At 42.3% G+C, this 23,390-nt stretch overlaps 1 protein-coding gene across 7 annotated transcripts in view; it reads left to right on the forward strand.

Annotated features, from left to right (window-relative positions):
- Positions 1-23,390, forward strand: part of LINGO2 (leucine rich repeat and Ig domain containing 2) — a 3,618,115-nt gene that overhangs the window by 2,686,889 nt on the left and 907,836 nt on the right. For 3 of the 7 annotated variants that reach the window (XM_069240567.1, XM_069240575.1, XM_069240585.1), the window contains 2 exons: positions 11,036-11,107; positions 20,038-20,170. The exons of the other annotated variants lie outside the window; for them this stretch is intronic. The gene's annotated coding sequence lies outside the window, so the exon portion shown is untranslated. The remainder of the gene's footprint in view (positions 1-11,035; positions 11,108-20,037; positions 20,171-23,390) is intronic. 7 annotated transcript variants of the gene reach the window in all.

The following is a 23,390-nucleotide window of genomic DNA, read 5'->3' on the forward strand; positions in this document are numbered from 1 at the left end:
CATTTATATACACAGTGGAGTAATGCAAAATGATGGGGTCCTACCATATCTCACAGATATTCAGTGACCTTGGGCTGCATGGGGGGCCACTGGAAGGTTGAGTGGCTCCTTGAAGTGTTGGCAACGCCCCCCCCCGCCCCCGCCGCAAAGGCTGCATTGGCCTGTGTTACGCCCCTGTATATACAATTAATGTTGGTCATTAAATTGTCATCTTATACAGTTTGATCATGTATGAAGTCTTACAACTGTACTGGATCCTCTTCCATGTACACTGATGTAAATTATTTCGACATATGTTTGCTCGTATATCTGCTCGTATATCTGTCCACCTCCTCTTCTTAGGTAGCTTTCCATTATAAGCAGTTGTTTTATTTTTTGAAACACAACACAATTGGAACATCATAACATCATAACAAGTCACCATGCCAGCTGACAGTTACAGGTGAATTGGTGGGGAGTGTGTGATTACAGGTGCCATGAAAGCGTCACGCTCAATTGCAAAGAACTGGTCTCCCTTTTTCTCTAAGTGCCACAGTTTATCCTGTGGGCCACTGACTGTGGAGTCACAGGAAGTGGAATGAGTTTATGTAGATTCACTTGTTACCAGTGCTTAGCACTGGCAAAACCAATCAGAGCTAGGGACTCAGAGTCATTTAAATGCCCATGTAGTAGGGTGTATTTATTTCCCTACTAGAGCAGTCTGGGTGCACGGTGGTAAATCTACAGATATAATAGCACAGAACAGAAGGTGCTCTTGAAAAATTCTCCTACTCTCTCCCATTTCTCTGTTGGCAAGGGCCCCTTCACAGAAGTGATACGTGTCACACAAGAAATATGCTATCATTCTCCTGTCTAAGTAACTAAGGAAGTCTGATTTTTACAAAACTCACAGGTCTGTGCTAATGATTGGCCAGTCCTGGCTGGGTGAGGACTAATAGAACTCATCCAATTTGAGATCTTTCTGTGGAAATTCCTTCTCTTTCTCCAGATCAACAATACGATTTGGTGAGACGTTCTGATATTGGCCGGGAAGAAGAGTGATGAATTGTGCTGTTTTGTTTATGTCACTGTATCATTCTTGGACTCCGTTGCCGAGTATGTTAGCATATAATTAGGGTTCTCCCGGTGGGAGGGACTTACAGCATCTTTAATGGCGAGACAACTAAATAATGTGTCTTGTTTTGCACAGTTCCCATTGTATCAACGTGTAACATTTTTTGTCAACAACCTGTGGATATTAACCTCTTAACTCATCATGTGACACTGTGTTCTTCGCTTGTCTCTTGACGCTTTTGTCCCGGTACCAAAAATGCCTGCTTCAATAGTCTTAGAAAGAATGCTATAAAGACGTATTTATTTTTCATACAATGTTGGTTCTTTTTATTATGCCAGTTGTCAATGACTTTTGAATGGGCTGCTGTAGATAGGAAGCCTTTGAGGGTTGATTTGGCCAGTTACTCACAGCTTTTTTATTTTGTTGCACAGAACTGTGGACTCGAGTCAGCTGTGCCATTCCTGCCATTTTTCCTCTCTTGCTAAAGTTAAATTGCAGTTTTGCTTTTTGCAACAGTTTGTGTCGCTCTTGGTCCTGAGAGACACCCAGAACTGCAAATGGATGTTTCTCAGGAATGGCTTTCTGGCAGAATCTGCACGAGGACTTTTTCTCACAACCCCACAAAAACAGCAACATCACCTGAGATATTGCCATGAGAGGATTGAGGAACTAAGTACATGATACAATAGGGCAATATTAATACCCGCAGAAAGTGCAAAGTGCTACCATTTCTCTAGTGCGAACAACAGACCTGTATCCTTTTAAATTTCATAATCAAGATGTAAAACAATGTTATCTAAAATAATCAGGCTAGACTGCAGACTAAAGTGCATCAGTCAGAGCACAGCAGCCGGCTATAAGCAAAAGGCATAGATACCATTGCGACTTGTCTCAGGGTGGGGAAATGCATACCACAGTGATGGCAAATCTCCCCTAATATACAGAAAATAGTAGATACCGTGCCACAACACCACTAAGTGGCAACATCACTCAAAATATAGCCACAGGTAGGCTGTACAGTAAAGTGCACAATGCAATGGAACAATGTTAATACTCTCAAAATGTACAAAGAGCTGCAAGTTCCCCAGCCTGGACCCTGTCAGACCCATATCTTTTTATACTTCAAGATCCGGACATAAAGCAAAAAAATACCAATATCAAGCATCATGATCCTTCATTCTATGTGATCTCAAAGTCATTGTTTTGGAATTTCCCGGGGACTCTTTTGACCTCGCCAGCCATGATAGAAGGTGCAAAACTTCACCCACTCTCATGCATCGTGCACTCTCTAGCAGCCGGGGGAGGCCATCTGGCAGACCAGCACCACTCCGTTTGAGTCATTCCTGTCTTGAACAGTTCAGTAGCCCTGTTTGGGAAGTTCCTTTGCCTTTATCAAGTTTTTGAAAATATCCAAAAACTGTACTAGCCAGATGTTCAACATGAAGTTTCGAGGGTTTAGGGACTCTATAATCGCAGTCCTGCAGGTTCTTATTCCTAAAGAGATTAATTTGGTGCTCAGCAAGGCCCTCCGGTGAACAAGTAAGTGCACACCAAGGCGGAGGACATGCAGCTATCTTTCCTTCGACACCTCTTCTCCTCGAACTGACCCTCATCCTGCCATTTAGATATATTTTCCAGAATGGGAAGCAGCCCTAATCTCATTGCCATGAATTTCCTCATAATGTTAACAGAGTAAGCTACCTCAAAATGAGGTTACTCATGGTGGGTCTCGTAGGAGTTTAGTGCCAGCCACCGAGTACTCACCTGGCTAAAGCCATTTTGTCCGCAAGCTGCCTTTTCAGTCACATGCATTTTTTAAATGTTTTATAAAAAACGTCTTCACTTATATACATTCGCCATAGATCACAAGGCCCAGACTTTCAATAGCAATCTTCAAATTCTTTTTGTAACATCCTTCCCCTCTTTGCAGATTTATCTCAGTCCATACATAAGAAGCAATAGTGTCTTTAGGGGCGTGCCTCACTTTGTGGCAACACTTTAAGAAGGCCCCTTGTCTGATTAAGGCTTGCTTTGCTAGGGAAAATGCAAGTCTAATTTTAGCAGGAGATGCAGATCTTGGGAGGTCGAAAGAATTGTTTATAGGTCTGTATTATGAATGTATCCAGGAGGTTTGCATCATGGCCTCATATTATCTTGCTTCCATGCAATAGAGTTATGGTCAGTATTGATTTGATCACCATAATAACTGGCCTAAGGTTATGTCCCAACATGCTTTGGCTAGGGTTAGGAAAGCAAAGTTTAGAGCAATTTCTTACCCTTTATTAGCTTTCTTTTGTGAGATATGGGAAGCCTTCGAATCAAACTTCACACTCAGATATATATATGTTGTTTCTTCTATCAGAGACCCTTTTAGCAGCCATGCGCCCTGCTTAATGATGTGCCAGTTTAAGGAGCTTACTTTTGTCTTAAGATTGATCTTGAGCAGGTTCTTCTTCATATACTCAGCAAGCCGATTAACCATTCGTTGTAATCCTGCTTGCGTATTCTATTGTGAAATTTGCACAGGGTCAGAAAGAGGGAAAATCAGTGGTAATCAGATGTGAACCTTCCATACTGCAGACTATTCTTGATTTCAAGTTCATTGATTAGGAATTATACAAGGAAAAAAACATAATTGTGGAAGTGGAAATATTTTATCTTGAAAGTGCTGATCAGCAATGGAACTTGAATTAATCCCTCGGTCTCATAAATCACAGCTAATTTATAAGTGATGTGACCCCTTTATTTGCAAAATATGTGCCTGCACTAATATTTTCTGACCTCGATCTTTAAAATACACATCAAAATATTAATTTACTGCGCTTAACTCTACATTTATGTAGCTTCAATGTTTACCTTCAAGGTACCTAGATGTGGAATTAAGAATAGCGCATCAATACCTACATGCACTTACCTTCTCAATATTTTGGTCACAATTTTCTGATAGCACTATATTCTAGACTCAGTTTTATAATGGAATACCATTTTTTGTGGTCTTCATTCAGTAATTTGATTGGATTTCATTTTGCAGTTTTTGGTCGATTATATATTAGGGCGTCTAGTTTACAACAATTAGAGAGTGAGTGTGAGTGTGTGTGTGTGTCTGAGAGAGAGAGAGAGAGAGAGAGAGTCTGTTTGTCTGTTTTATGTGTACTAAGGGCCTGTGTGTTTTACTGTCCTGGTTCCAAATCTGCAATGTACATCATTACCGCAGTCTTACACATGATGCTCTGTGTGCTTGCTTTCACAAAGCTCGAAAATGACTGAACGATGTACTGTGCTTTGCTGAAGTTTTAATAAAAGCTACCCAAAGAATCATGAGATGTGTGTCTGTGTTTTTTATGTTAGAGCTTATTTCCAGGGCTGCCTCTCAGTGATCTTCGGTGGATGTGTTAAGGAGTAAAGCACCATTTTCCAGTTGTCCTGCATCACACCGGGGGCGTGCGGCAATTACTGCAGGCCCTGTTGGGTGTTATTGATTTCCACAGCCCTTAGGGTACAAACTGTTCTGTATTTTTCCGTGTTCTACCACTAAGTACATGAAATTGCCGCAGACAAAGAGTGTTGTTGGTTACATTCTCAGTTTTCTCAAAACATGCCCTACAAGCTACGCAAATATCAATTGTGAAATTGCAGTAAAAAATAAAAAAAACGCATCGCATTTTTTTAAGTTTAGATTATAAATAGACATAGTAAAGGCACAGAGGAAACCGTTGTTTTTCTGCTCTAGTTTTTTCTTCCCTTTCCCGTTTCATCAGTTTTCCCGCTCCCTTCTATCTTTGTCAACGAGGTCAGTTGAACTAGACATTAGCCAACTGAGGAGCCCTTTCCGCCATCTCCGAGCTGCTGGACGCCGCTTGAGCTGACCGCCCTCTGACCTTTGAGCACGCTCCAGTCCCAGGCGCACTTGCTGACGAGACTAAAGTCCTAGAATTGTCTATGTTGCCTATGGGCTCCTCATGCATTTCGAAGGCAGGAGATTTAGGGGCATATTTACAAGGAACTGGTGCAATGGCTTCGATGTACCAGTTTCCTTTCGTCGCCCTGTGCCCCCCTACAATACAGCGCACTATGGTGCACGTTAGGACAGTAGCATCAGAATTTTGAACAAAAATGTTGGCGCTAGTCCAGCAAAGCAGAGGGAGGCCCATATAGAAATGCACTAGTGTCACTTTAATGCTGGCCCTGAGCAGGCGTTAAAATATTGACGCTAGTATGGCTCAGTGAAATTTCACTGCTCTATCTTTTTGGGCCTCCCTGCAGGGGAACGCCCCCTTGCATTTATTATACCTGGCGCAGGTATAATGTGACGTTAGGGGTTACAAAGTGGCGCAATGTTTGAATTGCACCGCTTTGTAAATATGGGGCAGGGTGTGGGACTAGTTAGTACCGCCTTAGCGTTAAAAAATAATGATGCTAAGACGGCACTATGGACGTGTAAATATGCCCCTTATTCTTTGTCAGAGGTTATATTCAGAATAGTATGTGCTCAATTGTCAGAAAAAAACAAAACAGGGATGGTACATGTGTGGAACTAAAATGTCTGAGAATAAGAACCCCAGATAGAGGTGTGAGTATTCCATATCAACTTGAAAGAATGAATTAGTGTTTTGTAATGTGCAATTTATTTTTGTCATAGTGACACCTTAGCACCACTAGAAGAATAGGACTTCAGTGTTATTATAAGCAATGGACTACAGGCGAGGAGATTGGAGGAAGTTCACATATCTTTATTTTCCGAAAGGACTAATTGCTTTGCACTGATGTCACATGCAAGGCTCACGAAGTGCTCCTTTTGGAATGCAAAATGGGTTTTGATATGCTATGCACCTATTGCCAACTGTTCTCAGAAACATCACCTCATCAAGCATTGGCAAAGTCGAGAGGTCTCACCTTTTGGACCTATTGACTTTACCAATTCTGTTGGGGGGGACTGGGGTGGTTGCATGGACAATGCACACAATGGAGAGAGCCACACAGATTGCTGGGGTGTGGGTTTCTAGATGAGATCAACAAGGATCATGGGGGCAGTGGAAGCACAAGGGAAGAAGCAAAGCAAGGGAGATGGTGGATTTGGATGAGGGTAACCCAGGACAATGATGGCAAAATAGAGTGAGGAACAAATGTTTTCAGGGGAAGCACACGGGAAGAGAGCTACGTGGAGTGTGGATTGTAGAAGGAAATCATAGAAGAGAGAGAGCAACATGAGGGTGATGTTTTGATGGTGGCGGAAACACGAGGGAGGAAGCAATAGGAGTGTGGAGGAGTTGGGGAAGCCCACCATGGAGAGAACAACATGGAGCATGGGCAGGCTAATTCTGATGGGAGAAGCACATGATGAAGATAACAACATGGGGCACTAAGGCAGGAGGGTTTTCAGAGGGAAACACACAAGGCAGAGAGCAACATGGAGTGCAGGGGCTGGGTGCTTCTTTTATGAGGGTTGAAGCACTCAAAGCACAGTGCAACATGGCACATGGAAGCAGGAGGTTTGGCAGGGAAAAGGGGAGAAATCTGGAAAACACATGCACTCTCATAGAGTGCTTATTCAAAAAGAACAAGCATTGACAAAGCCAATAGGTTTGGTATTGGAGCCCAGCCTTTTACCAATTCTGTTTTTTTGTGTCATGGTTTTTGGAAAACTTTATTTCTGGGAGACTGCCGGGTGCTAATGAAATCTAAGAAAAAATTGGCTAAAGGCAAAAGAGTTTTTCGGATTAAAAAAAAAGTACACATTACCATGGTAGACCTGGCACTGAAGGGAACTACCTTGATTGTGGATGTGCTCCTTGTGAAAAGCCAGCAGGCCATAGCTCATAGTGAAGTAAGACAATGGTTGACGTTTGCTAACATTACCCCATTATGCATGCTGGAGTGGCTGGAATTTAATGTGAATGACACAGTCACAGACTAATGTATCAAGTCTGTCTGGAAACCCTTATAAGTAACTTTGGTGTATTTACTTTTGATAAATCAGAAGGTCATGGCTAATACAGACCTAAAAAAAGCCATTGCTCTGGCACTGGCTGCTAGCCTCACCTGTGAGAAACAAAAGAATGAAGGAGAAAAGGTAGACAGACCAAAAAAGAAAAGAAGGCAGACTAAAAAGGAGGGCAAGCAGACTAGAAGTGATGGAAGAAGAGCAAGAAAGGAAGGAAGGAAGGCAAAAAGCAAAGAAGGAATGGAGGGTGCAAAAAGAGGAGAAATGGGGAGAAGAAAGGAGGGAAGAAGGAACAAAGGCAAAAGGAAGGAAGAAGAAAGCAAGGGAAGAAGATAAGATAAGAAAGAAAGAAAGAAAGAAAGAAAGAAAGAAAGAAAGAAAGAAAGAAAGAAAGAAAGAAAGAAAGAAAGAAGGATAGAAAGAAAGAATAGGGAAAGAAGGCAAAAAAGAAAGAAAAAAGAAGAAAAAATAAAGAAGGAAAGAAAAGAGAATGAAAGAAAAACAGAAAGAAAGAAAGAAAGAAAGGAAGAGAGTTAACAGTATAAAATATTGGATACTAAAACCAAAATTACACCCCAAATAAATAAAACTGTCACAAGTATGCTGCAAATTAAATCCCCAAATTAGTTTTTTTTCAGGGCAAAATGTATTACAGAACCATTGGTGAAACCAAGTCTAGGAACCAAATATGGTATGCTGTGAAACAGCAGCAATCCACTTCAAAAGGAATTTACAATAGCACTTGAAGGAGAAAGGAACTGATAAAGCTGAAATGTGACCTGTGCTCACTTGCATCCTACTTTCACATCAGGCAACACTGACACTAAAAGGAACTGTTACGTGTGGGTGCGGATGTCCACCATAAGAAAGAGCAAAATGCAGTCACTCTTCATAACATTAATCAAAAGCTCAAATAGACTGACCCATTGCCAAATGTTGTTTGCTGTAGTGGGAGGATGTAAAATGGGAATAATACAACAGTAGATCAAAGGGTGAAAACAGGTAACTGAAAGTCCCCTTACATATATTATACATATTACTGTATTAAAATCAGAAGGTCTTGGCTACAGCAATCATAAAAACTGAGTTTTTAAAAAGTGAGCAGTGGAAGTGTACAAATCAGTGGAATAAAGGGTGGTAAATAGACTTGGTTCCGGGGAGAGACAACCACAAGGTGAACAGGATGGGGCAAGGAAAGCCAATAAATAACAAGCAGGCACATTATAGTAACAATAAACCCAAGCAAAGTTAAAGTGTAAACCCAATGATGTTCTTAGTAAGTCCACAATAGGTCATTTGCAACCAGACAGCTTTAGCCAGTATGCAAGACCTAATAAAACTGATTTCCTGATATTGTCCATCCTCTATGGCAAGGATGTTGTGATTCGCATAGAACTGATGAGCCTTCATTGTTTGATTTGCATAAGGTTGGTCCCAGCCTCTAGAGCACAGTGATCATGAAAATAGGCTCCTCAATGAGTGGCTTTAATTGGGAAGCAAATACTTCTGCATGGCCCTCTCAGCTCAGTGTGTCATACAACTCAAACTGGACCTCGCTGATAAGGGCCAACCAGGTCATGTCTGGCCTTGCTTGTGTTGCCATGCGAAGAGGATGAGTCACATCAGTTCGAACTGCACTGTCTCTTTTAAGATGAGACCAATAATGATTTTCACATGGCTTGTTGCCTTCTTCAGTCACACAGTGAACAAAAGTATGGTTTGGAATGTGGCTCAAAGTAATTCCGAGTGGCTGGAATTAACGTAAGTGTTCTGTCCATCGCTTTTTCTTCTTTAGTATTTTGAGAAGGCATTAAAATAGAAGACATGAGGCAGAGGGAAGACGTTACCAAAGGAGGCACTGCAAACCCACCTGTCACCATTAGAGATGATTTGGATCCACCTTAACTTGACATCAGCAGTTGTCAGTCAGGGTTTAAAGAAGGGCCTCGTAGTCTGACAGTCGAGGTCATGCCATAGGCGGTTTAATGTCGAGTAATTAGTTGTTACACACTGTTTTACCTATGAGGAAGTCACAGCTCAATGCCAGTTGGGTATAGCATCTATTGTTACAAGTGTATTGCCAACCGTGTTTGCTGTTTTTGATGATACACACATACCTTAACGAGGTTGCATAGAGTAGCGCCTTCTCCATCATCAAGCACACAAGTACATTCAGAACACGACACCCGACCCTTTTGTTTAAATTGATTTACCGTTATAAAGCTTAGTGTAAAAGCAGAATTCAGTTTAGCAGAACATGTTGGCCTTCTTCACAAAGTTCTTTCAAAAACATATGGTGATATGCGGTGCACATAGAACTCTGCAACGTAGGTTGACTTCCAGGCACACAAATATTCCTGCGTGAATACTCAAGGGGCAACCTTCAGGTGTATTGTACAGAGGCACGTCTTTGTTTTACTTTTGTCTTCAAAGGGAATATTTTTTTCTTTGCAGAGAAACCTCACCTATTCTTCCACGCGCCATCAAATGGGGGTACTACCACCCTGAGGCACGAAAAGCGATAGCTCCTGACATTTTTCAAGAGAACTTTAAAAGAGTGAGAAAAAAATCTGATCAACTCAAAAACATTTCAAACAGGACAAATCCAGTTGGCGTGCAGTTTGGCCTCATTGCCCATTAATAGTCAAGCCCAAACTACAGTAGCTCCAATACTGGCCCAAGCACATCCACCAGGTAGTAAATGACTATATGTAGTGTAAGAATATGACCACTGTGCGTAGATCAATCAATCAATCAGTCAGGGTTTATAAACGGCAGCTACTCACCCGTTAGGGTCTCAGGGCGCTGGGGGGTGAGGGTTAGTGTAGCGTGTACCATAGGTGGATTAAAAAAGCCATGTCTTCAGTTCCTTTGTGAAGCTGGGGAGGGAGGTGGTTTGTCTGATGTGGATGGGTAGGACGTTCCAGGTGGTGGCGGCGAGGTAGGAGAAGGAGCGTCTTCCTGTTCTGGTTTTCCTGATGCTGGGTACTTCTGCGAGAGAGAGCTGGGCTGATCGTAGGGTCCTGTGGGGTATGTGGAAGTTGAGTCGCTGGTTAAGGTAGGCAGGTCTAGTGTTGTGGAGGGCATTGTGTGCGTAGGTGAGGATTTTGAAAGTGATTCTTTTCTCAATGGGGAGCCAGTGCAGTGTGTGTAGGTGTTGTGAGATGTGGCAGTGTCGGGGTATGTCGAGGATCAATCTGGCGACGGCATTCTGAATGTTTTGCAATTTGCCGGTGAGTTTTTTGTTGATTCCGGCGTAGAGTGCGTTGTCGTAATCCGGTCTGCTGGTGATGAGCCCGTGTGTGAGGTCTCAGACAGTCACAAATACTGTTTGCACACGTCATTTCCCATTTTGCATACACTGAGTATACCACTGTGAAAATAGTTTGCATTTTGGTGGTTTTGTGCCTGGATTTACCATCTGAGTCTAATATACCTTCAAAGTTCTCCCTTCCCTGCAAAATCTAAAATTATGACTTGGTTTCTATACTTGCCATTTTGGCATCTCCAAAATCATCACAAAGATTTGTGAAATGAATGACATCTACCTAGCATTAAAGGCATAAGTGCAGTTCATGCAACGTGCGTAATGCAGCTAGTTAATTGACATAGCGCAATGTGTCAAGTAAAGATGAAAATGTATTGAGTCAAAGGATCAGCCATAGACAAACTGCCTCAGAGATGCCTAATGAACATAATGCTGATTGATTCTGGATTGATTACACCGTGTGCACTGGGAATCCTGATGTTTATCATGATAGCAATTGCCATTAAGGGAAGTGGCGTGCTTCATTCATGTTATTGACTTTGCAGTGGACATTATGTGAGCTAGTTGAACATATAGGTTAATAAGAATTAGGCTAATAACGCACGACATAGGTGTGTGGCAAGCATTGCAGTATGAAGCAACAAAAATGCGAAATCATTTAATGATGTAACAAAAATAAAGTTAATAAGTGTTTTTTAAAGGTAATCAAAAATCAGAAAAAAGTTGGTTAGCTGGAAGATTTTAATCAGGAGTTTTTTCCAATTTTTTTCAGAATGAGTGTATTTTAATGTCAAGGCTTGAAATTAATGGAAATATTCCCATTCTATTGGTGACATCCCAAACGGTAAGAATAAGTAGAATTGCATCGACTTCGCACTTGTGGACATGTTTACAGAGTAAGATTTTATGCAGAAGTGCATATTTATTGCTCTAGGAGAAATTCACGAAAAAAAGATTCACCACTGTATTCTGCACTATGTAGAACATTTTGGAGAATCTTACTTTTCTATCTAGCAACGTTTTTGGGGCATGATCCTCTCAAGAAGACTGAACTGGAGAATCTTTACCACTAATTTATGATTTTTAGACAATCGCTTTTGGCCTGTTTATACTAATTTCGTTAATTTTGGGTCTGTTTATATGTAACGTTTATATGGATTTATTTTAGGCTCTTTATTTCTGTACCGGCTTTGCTGTTCGGTTTGTTTATTCCCTACATCGCTACTTGGGCCAAGTAAACAAAGGTGACTCGGGATTACACTAGAGAAAATGCTATTTATTTGTGGATTATTTTGTGCAGATAGTGTAGAAGGTCAGATCATGATTATTACTACGCTCTTTCCTAGCTGGCACATTGGTTGTTCTGTTATTTTTGTACCCCTAAATTTCCTTACTAAAGCGATTTATGCCAGAATTTGAAATCAGGAGAACGGAGCACTGCGTGAGAGAAAGAGTGCTTTAAATGGTAATAGAATGGAGGATCCGCCACAGAGCCCCCTCACTCCCCATTGTTTTAGGAATTAATGAACTTCCTCTTTATTGATCTTCCTCTCAATTGGTTGCTGACTAAAGATTCAAGTAGCCTTTGTAGAGTCGTTCAGATATTCGTTATGGCTTGCACATTCTCTAATTGCTCTAGGCAATCAGACACTCACACTTCTGCATTAGCTTGAAAAGATGGGGGTACCCATAAATAGTAAGATACAGAATGGGTTATTAAACCTGCATGACTTACCACGTCTGTATTTTAAATCTATAGGGCACATTTACAAGAAAGTTGTCCATCAGCTCTGATGCACCACTTTTCTTGCGTTGCCCTGAGCCCCCTAACTGAATTTACTTTAGCACTATAACGTCATCATTTATGATCCATTGTGGCGCTTTGCCGGATTAACGCCATAAATTATGGTGCTAGTCCAGCAAAACACAGGGAGGCCCATAGGTTATCATGGGAGCATCAGGCGTTAAAAATGACAGAACAAATGGCGCAGTGAAATTTCACTGCACCATTTTTTGGGCATCCCTGCCTGGGAATGCCCACCATTGCAGATATTATACCTGGTGCAGGTATAATATGATGCAAGGGGTTACAAAGTGGCACAATGAATGCATTGCATCACTTTGTAAATAAAATTGCACGGTGGGGGCCTCCTTAACGCCTTCTTAGCGTAATCAAAAATGACACTGGGGTAGCACAAGGATGCCCAAGGGGCCTGTAAATATTCCCCTTAGAATTATATTCACAAAGATGGGGAAAGTATGCCTCTTTTTAAACCTAGTTGCATGTAGTCAACATATATGTATATCTTATGACGGTTTCGGACTATTACACGTTCATAATTAATTTGTATTCTCCATGCTTTCTTTCATGTAAGTAAAGATTCATAAATGGAAGCTCTTCTACTTATCAACTGAGGAGACTGCACGGAGCGATCCACTTTGCTGCTTTAGCTGCACACTATAGGCCTAGTTTAATGAAATGATCATGTCAGTGCGGTTAATGCATTCTGGGGGCCAGATTCACAACTGTAAATGTACTCGTTTGTGTACGTTTATGATTTTTGGTATTCACAAATGTATTTTACGAGTAGTCTCTTTACAGCTGTGGAATCTATGCACATAAAAACATAGGACACTCTTCTCTTTTTATTTATGGAGACTCCGTAGTCGTGATGATGCTACTCATAAAACACCTTTATGAATAGCAAACAATTGTAAACGTACACAAAAGTGTGTTTTCCTTTGTGAATTAGGCTCCATTTGTGTTGTGAATGCTCTCATATTAGTACTTTGTAGATGTTCACGAATTCAGACCTGACAACTTCAACCCAAATCTCACTGTGTGAGGAGGGGACCTCTTGGGGGCTGGGGGCTCATGCTGAGACGTACCTAAGATGCACTTTTGCCCCAACTCTGGCTCCAAGCCCCCTTCTCTAAGTGGAGTTTTTTACACCCATTAATGTTAAGTCTGCAGTTGATAGCCTCCAAAAGCGAGCTGAAAACCACTCTTTGTGTGTAGATCATAATTCTGCATGCTAAACATCGCTTTGTAAGTAGCAAGAACACTGGTTTTGCCTATTCTATATATCTTAAGAATAAGTCACAGTCATTGGAAGGGAGAGCCTTGCGACTAGGACATTGTATGACATCAAAAGTGGAGATACCACCAAATTCTATCAAAAGAGTCTGAGGAAAAATGTACCCCTTTCACATCATTGTAATACACATTTTGAGGCAAAGAGCACAAAGCATACAAATTGCAAAAATGTAGATTTATAAAGATACCACAATTTTATGTAAAGACATTATTTAGCAATGCAAATTTGATATGTCTGAAGTTCTCTTTGAGCAGGCATTCATTCAGGAGCAATGAGAGACAGTTTATTTTCTCACCTAACTATGAATGAAAATGGGGCAACATATATTGTTAGGAAGAGAGAAAACCCTTATTATGAAATGTTTCAATGATTGGCTCATTTCATTTTGACCTTCCCCATATCATGACAATATCCTGATATCCTGATATACAATTCTGATATACAATGCAGCACAAGGCAGCTGGATATTGAGCTGCGCCGACAACGTAGCCCCCCTGAGGAAAAGAAGAGAAAATCGACACAGCAAAACACCTAGTTTACGGCAGACCTACAGTAATCCAAGTGCTCCTGCAGACAACTGGAACGGAAATGGAGGATCAACAAATCAACCAAAGACCGCACAGCCTACAAGAAGGCTGTCACCACGCACCAACTGAACATCAGAGCTGCCAAAAAAGCTGCCTTTCAGGCACGCCTCAGCACCAGCATTCAAAACAGCAAAGGGATCTTCTCCATCGTCAATGAGTTCACAATCCCTGAGACAGACACCTCTTCCATCCCTCCCTCCCAATACCTCTGCAACAACCTTAACACCTTCTTTCATTGAAAAACCCAGGTCATCTACGAAGACTTCAGGAACCAAAACCCGCCACAGACCTAGCACCTCACCAGATACTGAACTCCTGGACCCTGATCACCAAAGAGGACACCCAAAGACTTCTTGAACTCCATCCACTCGGGAGCACCCACGGTCCCTGCCCTCATCATACCTTCAACATGGCAAGTGCCACCATAGCTCCGGAGCTCTGCCGAACTATCAACCAATCCTTTGAGACTACCACCTTCCCTGAAGACTACAGACCCATCTCTTCGCTCTCTTTTGCAGCCAAGGTAACAGAAAAGGCCGTCAACCAGCAACTCACCGAATTCCTCAAGACACTGTATCCTAGACCCATCCCAATCCTGGTTCAGGAGCAACCACAGCACTGAAACCACACTCTTAGCAGCCACTGATGACATACCATCATACTGGACAGTGGAGGCATGGGTGCACTTATCCTCCACGACCTCCCAGCTGCATTGCCAAGATCATCAAACAACATGGGCTAAACATAGTCTCCTATGGCGACGACACCCAACTGATCCTCTCCCTGTCTTAGGACTCTGCTAAGGCCAAGAGAAATTTCCACAACAATAAGAGAGCAGTCGCTGCCTGGATGGAGGCCAGATGCCTCAAACTCAACTCAGACAAGACAGAGATTCTCATAATCAGCTCCACCCCTTCTGCCTGGAATAATTCCTTGTGGCCCACTGCTCTGGGATACACCGCCACCCCCACAAACCATGCACACAACTTGAGCATCATCCTGGACTCCTCTCTATCCATGACTCGCCGAGTCAACACTGTCTCTTCATCATGCTTTCACACCCTCAGACTCCTGCGGATAATTTTCAAGTGGATTCCCTATGACACAGGAAAGACAGTCACCCACGCACTCGTCACTAGCAAACTAGACTACAGCAATGCACTCTATGCCAGCATCACAAAGAAACTTCAATCAAGACTACAAAGAGTCTAGAATGCAGCAGCCAGACTCATCCTGGACATCCCCTGACACAGCCGCAACTCCTCCCACCTCAGAGACCTACAGTGGCCACAAGTCAATAAGCGCATCACATACAAACTCTTGATCAACACCTACAAGGCACTGCACAACATAGGACCGGAATACCTCAACCACAGTCTCGTCTTTTACATACCCAACAGACATCTCTGTTCCTCCCAGCTCGCCCTTGCAGCTGTTCCCAAGATCTGGCAAAGCACAGTAGGAAGAAGCTCCTTCTTCTACCTAGCAGCGCAGACATGGAACACCCTGCATCTCAAGCTCAGGCAGACCACATCACTGAAGCAGTTCAGGAAGGACCTCAAAACCTGGCTGTTCGACTGAGAAGCACACCCACAAACAATGCCTGGAGACCCTATAAGTGATTAGCTGTGCTCTAAAAATCTATGATTGATTGATTGATTGATTGAGCACCTGGAATGAGATGACTGTGCCTAACATGTGAATTCAACAATCTATTATATAATGAGTATATCGCTGGCGTGTAATGGTTGACCCACTTGCATATGATTTTCTCGAACCAGGCCTATGAGGAGAGCAGCGATAATTGCCCTATAAGGACAGGACAGGTGCTGCTTCTAAATGTGCTGATGTCACCACCGACCTATGATTACTGCACCCTGTCATTTAATAGTGTAACTTTCTGTTCTATTGTGGCAGCAACCTAGGTATACCACAGCTGACCCTCCAATGAGCAAGGTTTCAGGCCTGGAATAGGAGCACTAATATTAGTATACGGTTGGAAATAAAACTGGAATGTGTTTACTTTAAGAGGTCGTAATTGTTATCTGATTTATTTTAGACAGCTCGCCGCCTTTTAACCATGCCTTTTCCTGTAGTCCTTAGAGTCAAAGTTCAACTGATGTTGCTTGCTGTATTTTCATCAGTAACACAAATAGAGCAAAGTAACAGTTTCTGTTTTTTTAGGGTCGAGCGCAAAGCACTCTGTCCCTGTTGTTATCTCTCTACTGGCTTGTAACCACCCCCATGTCATGCCCATCAGTTTGATTGGTTTGTGGGCTTGCCTTTTAAAATTTGCTTGATTTCATTAGTGAAAGGCATGCATATATCATGCCTTTTCCGGTGTTTAGCCTGCCTCGCGCGCACAGGCTAACTACTGAAAACATACAAGGCTCCATGTTTCCCGTATGGTTTTTGGACTACTTTTTCTCTTTATTTCGTAGGCAGCGCGATCTCACTGGACAGTAGTCAAGCATTTTGCATGACTTCAACCCTGTTACATGGATATTTGCACCTTTGCCGGTTACATGGATAATTGCATGTTACAAATAGGGGTCTTTGGTTGGCAGCTAGGTTACCCCCTGTCCAAGCAAGGATCCTCAGTCTAGTCAGGGTAAGTCAAACATAATCCAAATTATCCTGTGCCCACCCTCTGGTATCTTGGCACTGAGCAGTCAGGTTTAACTTAGAGGGCAATGTGTAAACTATTAGTGCAATAACTCATGCAATAACACAGTATAACACCATAAAAATACACCACACAGTGTTTAGAAAAATATATAATATTTACCTGGTTAAATGCAGGTCAAAACGATCAAGATTTGATAAATAAACGTTAAAATATTACTTCAGAGAATGATAAAAAGAGTCTTTAGGCTTTATAAAGCAACAAGCGTCTGTTGCAAGCACAAAATACCTGGTTTGCGTTCAGATTCTCCGCAAGGGACCGCAGAGGAGGAGATGCGTGGAAAAAGGGGAGGTGTGCGTCAATTTCTCCGGGCGCATACTGACAATGCATCGATAATTTTCCACGCAGAGAAGGCTTTATGTAGATTTCCGGCATGCTGACTTGGATCCTCTTCGGGTTGAGGGGTATTTGGATGCCCCAGGGATGATGCAGAGAAATCCTGTAAGCAGGACAAAGTCACAGGAGATGCGTCGATCCGGTGGGCGATGCAGGGAAATTTCTGTAGTACGGCAGGCGCTGCATCGATTCTTCTCGAAGGAAGTCAGGCTGCGTTGTTCTGTCTCGGCTATGCATCAATCCAGTGGGCTGTGCGTCGAAGTTCTGGTTGCAATACTGGCGATGCATCGATCTCCTCTCAGGGAGCCGGGCTGCGTCGTTCCAGTTCGGCGTGCAGTGATTTTATCACCGCGATGCAGGTTGTGCGTTGTTTCTGGAAGGCTGTGCATCAAATTTTTGCTGCACAAGGAGTTCTTTGCAGGAGAAAGTCTTTTTGGCCCTGAGACTTCAAGGAACAGGAGGCAAGCTCTATCCAAGCCCTTGGAGGACACTTCTGAGCAGAGCCAGAGGGCAGCAAGGCAGCAGGGCAACAGCAGGGCAGCAGTCCTTTGCAGAAAAGCAGTCAGGTGAGTCCTTTGGGCAGCCAGGCAGTTCTTCTTGGCAGGTGGCAGGGTCTGGTTCAGAGTTTCTTCACCAGTGGAATCTTGTCCAGACGTGTCTGAGTTGGTAGGGTCAGAGGCCCTGCTTAAATACCCAAATGTGCCTTTGAAGTGAGGGAGACTTCAAAGAGTGGCTTAGAAGTACACCAGGTTCCGTTTCAGTTCCATCCTGTCTGCCTGGGTCCCAGTAGGGGGTTTGGCAATCCATTGTGTGAGGGCAGGCCACTATCCTTTGACATATAAGTGGCAGGCCCTCCACCCTCCCAGCCCAGGAAGACCCATTCAGTATGCAGATGTGTGCAGGTGTGAGTGAGCACCTGTGTCTGGGGTTGTCTGAGTGAACTGCACAAGGGAGCTGTCAAGTAGCCCAGCCAAACATGGATTGTAAGGCACAGAAGGATCTAAGTGCAGAGAAATGCTCACTTTCTGAAAGTAGCATTTCTAAAATAGTAATATTAAATCCAACTTCACCAGTCAGCAGGATTTTGTATTACCATTCTGGCCATACTAAATATGTCCTTACTCCTTTCACATCAGAATCTACCACTCCAACAGTATATGAGGGTAGCCCCAATGTTAGCCTATGAAAGGAGCAGGCCTCACAGCAGTTTAAAATGAATTCAGGAGTTCTGCACTACCAGGACATATAAACTACACAGGTATATGTCCTGCCTTTTACCTACATAGCACCCTGCCATATGGATTACCTAGGGCCTACCTTAGGGGTGACTTAGATGTAGAAAAAGGGGAGTTTAGGGCTTGGCAAGTACTTTTAAATGCCACGCCGAAGTGGCTGTGAAACTGCACACACAGGCCTTGCAATGGCAGGCCTGATGCATGGTTAAGGGGCTACTTATGTGGGTGGCACAATCAGTGCTGCAGGCCCACTAGTAGCATTTAATCTACAGACCCTGGGCACTTGTAGTGCACTTTACTGGGGACTTACAAGTAGATTAAATAAGCCAATTGGGTATGAACCAATGTCACCATGTTTTAAGGGAGGAAGCATATGCACTTTAGCACTGGTTAGCAGTGGTAAAGTGTGCAGAGTCCTAAAACCAGCAAAAACAGTGTCAAAAAGTGGATGGAGGCAGGCAAAAAGTGGAGGGTGACCACCTTAAGGCTGTCAGGTCTAACACTGGACTTTTACCGGTTACATAGATAATTTCACTTTTGCTGATATGTTTCACTGCGAGCGAACTTCTGTTTCCTTTTTTGCGTTTGCTTTGCACTCATGGCGCCGATCGGCTCGCTTATGTGAAACTGTTTTACTTTTCAGGTTATGTGGCAAGAAAAGTCTGGTTAGGAGTTTACAACGCTAATAGCTTTACCTTGAGTAAACGCGAGACCCATTGCATTGCAAATGCTTGTTGCTAATGTTATCGCACGTGCTTTACATTGGAGGTCGGTATGATTTCATTTCATACTTCAGTGGTGTGTTTGAATGAATGTAGAATGAATGGTGCCAAGGAGCGAATGTTACTCCACACAAGCAGCTCACTTCAGTACTTCTTCAATTGTCTTTTTAATGTAGTTACAATCACAACTACAGGAAGCTAATCACTCTTTTGTATCTTTTAATTCATTGTAAATTGTTGTTCTCGTGAAAAGTACTGGGAGCAAGCATTATATTCTTGTAACGTTAACTGCTTTTTTTTTAGAACATGCGTGTATATGCATGGATGTGATCATACAACTCTAAATCCACATGCCAGAAACAGCACAGGAAGTAGAAAGGGACAATACAGGAAGTAGAAGTGCCAGCTGCTCTACACTACCCTGTTAGCGTGTCCTTAACACTGGTTCTAGGGGCATTGTAGGCGACCCCATTGACCTATGTTTTCGATGGTTCTTGGCATCATTCATAATTAAGGTTTACAAAATATGCCAGATTATAATATTTCCAAACACTTAAATCATGAAAGAAACATTACCCATAAATGTACTCTTTTGCTTTGCAGTTAATCAGTAGGATAGGATGACTGATGGCAGAAGAGGCGTAAAAAGGGAATATTTTGTGATCCCCCCTCTGCCAGCCGCCTAGTGCTGTGCGGCTAGTTGATAGAGTGTTCAGGTCTCGTACCCTCTGGGACGAGAGTGCTAAGTGATGCTATGCAGCCGGTGGCAGCGTGAAAGCAATTATTCCTTCAGACCTCTTGTTCAGTGACTCCATGGGCCATCACACTGAGATTGACAAACCTGTTATCCAGAAGTAGAGGTCAAGCAAAATGCTAAGGATTCTCTAGAGCCCTCATTGATTTCCATTTGCAGACTGCAGATTTGTGCAAGGTTCACCTCCATCAGAACCATGGAAGGATTTTGGTCAGGGGTAAGTGAAATAAAATAAAGTTGGCTTTATCGCATATGTAGTACTGTCGACATTGTTCATCAAGAGGGTTGTATTGTTATCAGACTTGCACAAAATACGATTGTGACTTGCTTAATTTGTGCAATTTTGCATTATGCAGACTCCGCAAAGTATTTGGCGTTCGACCGGCATAACATTTCACAGACAACTGGTTTTAGCAGAACACGTTTTGTGGGACGCAGGTTCATGAACTAGCCCCCTTGTCGATATTTTGAGTGGCTTATAAACATAAGGTATGCTTTCATCTTCAGTTTTCACTTGAAATACTGCAAAGTATATTTGGTATAATTTATGTGTAATTCTACATATTTTTTCTGACATTACTAATAATTTCTGGGAAAACAAATCACCAAGTTTCGCACAACTTTAAGTGTCAACTTCTCTTAAATAAAATACTTGTTCAGTGATCGTTTTCTTTTCCTATACTGTAAACAGTAACTACATGTAATTAAGCGTTTGATAAGAGTTTGATGCTGGCAGTTGGTGTCTAGAGATCAAGAATTTAAATCACATAGGGTCCCCTGAGCCTTTAATTGCTTTTGAGGGATTAATTACCATTAAAATGAGCAACAATGGCGCCTGTAATGTATAGCAGATGGAAATTGCAAATAAAATGTGTTATGATGCAACATTTGCAAAAAGCTATTACTATGAAGGGAAAGCCACATTTTTAAGCAATGTAGATTTCTGAGCAATGAGGTCAAAGTTAAAAGTGTCATACCTTTTCAAACAGTAAGGTAGTAATGACCATAGATGTTACATGAGCAATGAATTTTCAAAGTGAAAGTGAACCCGTAAATAGAGAGATCATATAACATATTCATTGACCTAATGTAATTTAGTCATCTGAGTGTTCGCCCATTATAAAATTGACTAAGAGGGATTTTTATTTAGGGTTGAGCGCGCAAAGTGCTTTGTCCCTGGTGTAATCTCTGTGTGGGCTTTTAACCACGCCCATTTCACGCCGATAAGTTTGGTTGGTTTGTGGGCTTGCCTTTTAAAATTTGCTTGATTTAATTAGTGAAAGGCATGCATACGTCATGCCTTTTCTGGTGTTTAGCCCGCCTCGAGTGCACCGGCTAACTACTGAAAACATACGAGGCTCCATGTTTGGTATGGTTTCTGGACTACTTTTTCTCTTTATGTTGTAGGCAGTGCGATGTTGCTGGGCAGTAGTTGAGCACTTTGCATGACATCGACCCTGTTACATGGATAATTGCAATTTTGCCAGTTATGTGGATAATTGCACTTTTGCCGATACGTTTCATTGTGAGCAAACTTCTGTTTCCTTTTGTGTGTCCCTTTTGCAGTCCTGGCGGCCATCGACTCGCTTATGTGAAACTGTTTTACTTTTCATTTTCAGTTTATGTGGCAAGAAAAGTCCAGTTACGATTTTACAACTTTAGCAGCTTTAACTCGAGCAAACGTGAGACCCATTGCATAGCAAATGCTTGTTTTTATAATGCTGGCAAACCCAGGGACACCGCCGCCTTCAGCTTTCTGGAGTTCCCACTTCGTTGCTGATCCACAGATTTACAAAATCCTTGAGAACACATTTGAGTGCTCAAAACTCAAAGAGGCAGTGTAGCAGAATCAAAATATATTTGCCCATCTGATACTCAGTTATATCTGTGGCAATTTGATGTGCTTCTCTGGGCCTTAATTTAGCATAAAGACCTGAAAAATGTTTTATAGTTTGGAAATTAATTTTTAAGTGACCGGACATTGTACATGCATTTTTTTCATTTTACACATGGGGTGACCTGTGTGTGGTCACTTTCTGCTGGAGGAAATAATTTGACTGAATCAATAGAAAAATACACCTTTTATCCCGGAACACTTTCTGCGCTCTCTGTGACATAGGGCCTGATTGACGTAAAGGCAGGTGGCAAATAGTGGGGGCAAACTGCACCATACATTTTGCAATGCGACCGACATACTAAGGTAGCTTCACAAAATGTCCATTTAGTGAGAATCTCAAAATGTACTGCCTAATGGTTATTAATGAAACAGGCCGCAACTTGTGACCTGCTGTGAATGGGTATGAGCGCATGAATAATGGTCAGCAGTTGTTGCCTTCCAGGGGCAACAGACCACCACGCTTTTGCTTTCCCAAATGGGATTTGTTTGTACGTAGCCTGGGCAATAACATGGAAAGCTGCTGGTTTTCAAAATATAATTCCTGTTTTGAAAGACATAGGGGGGAGTCCTACATAAATCTCAAAGGGGAAGTTGTCCCTTAGGTGACCCCTCCCCCTTATGAACCAGATAGCGCCGACTTTGAGATCCCAGTATATGTGCAATGGTTTACGAGCATAATTGTGGTCTCAAGGCATTGACACACTCCATTGCAAGCCCCAAATGAAAGAGGGGGACGTTGTACTGCTACCCATTCATACCTTCTATGTGCAATTCATGACGAACCACAAACTCCCTTTTATGAGCCAGAAGTACATTTGTGTCTTTTCTGACTTTTTGAAGAGGTATTTGTACATAAAGGGTCCTCTGCTGCCGCTGTTCTTGTATCAGTAGTCCACGTATACCATGCCAAAGTCAGTAACAGGCTGAAATGACGATAAAGTACAACAGAAAGATTCGTGAGTGATCACATGTTGTATACCACCTCACCGATCACAGAATGACTCCACATAACATTAGGGAGTAGGGCGGAAAACAGACGGTTACAGAGGGAATAGAGTTTCTGGTTCAGTAGCGCATTGATGTTGCATATGCGGCCTGTAGGGAGGTCCTCTGTTACCAGCAGCACTAACACTAAATCGGACCACTGAGCACCGCAAAGGTTTTCATTATAGAACTGATCAAGGAGTTTTCCTGTGAGCTTTTTTCGTTGTATTTTGATAAAATTGACTTTCTCTGTGGTAATTTTTCCTGGAAACGGTTGCATAGAGTATTGGGAATGCCTAAAGTGTTGTAAAGATTTTTTTTAAGGAACAGACATGAGTCCCCAAGTAATTCACTTCTGCCTGTGTGGAGCGACTATATATTTTTAATCTCTATTCCTTCCATTCTAAGACATCAATGAAAGTTTAACATATTCTTGCAGTGATCCAACTGCTCAGTCGAATATTATACTTTATTATTGTTCAGCAGCATCATATTACCATGTGTGCACACCATAGCAGAAACACTTAATAGAGGACAGGACATTGGTTATGGGTATGGAACGTTATATAAAACAAGCATTTGCAATGCAACGGGTCTCGTGTTTGCTCGCGTTAGAGCTAATAGCGTTGTAAACTCCTAACTGGACTTTTCTTACGTAACCGGAAAAAGTGCAATTAACTGTGTAACAGGGTCGATACTATGCAAAGCGCACGACTTCTGCCAAGCGAGATCACATTGCAAAAATAGAGAAAAAGTAGCCCACAAACCGAATGGAAAACAGCGAGCCTCGTATGTTTTCTGTACTTGGTCGATGCGCTTGAGGAGGGC

Source organism: Pleurodeles waltl, chromosome 1_2 (genome assembly GCF_031143425.1).
Source record: "Pleurodeles waltl isolate 20211129_DDA chromosome 1_2, aPleWal1.hap1.20221129, whole genome shotgun sequence".
Taxonomy (NCBI): domain Eukaryota; kingdom Metazoa; phylum Chordata; class Amphibia; order Caudata; family Salamandridae; genus Pleurodeles; species Pleurodeles waltl.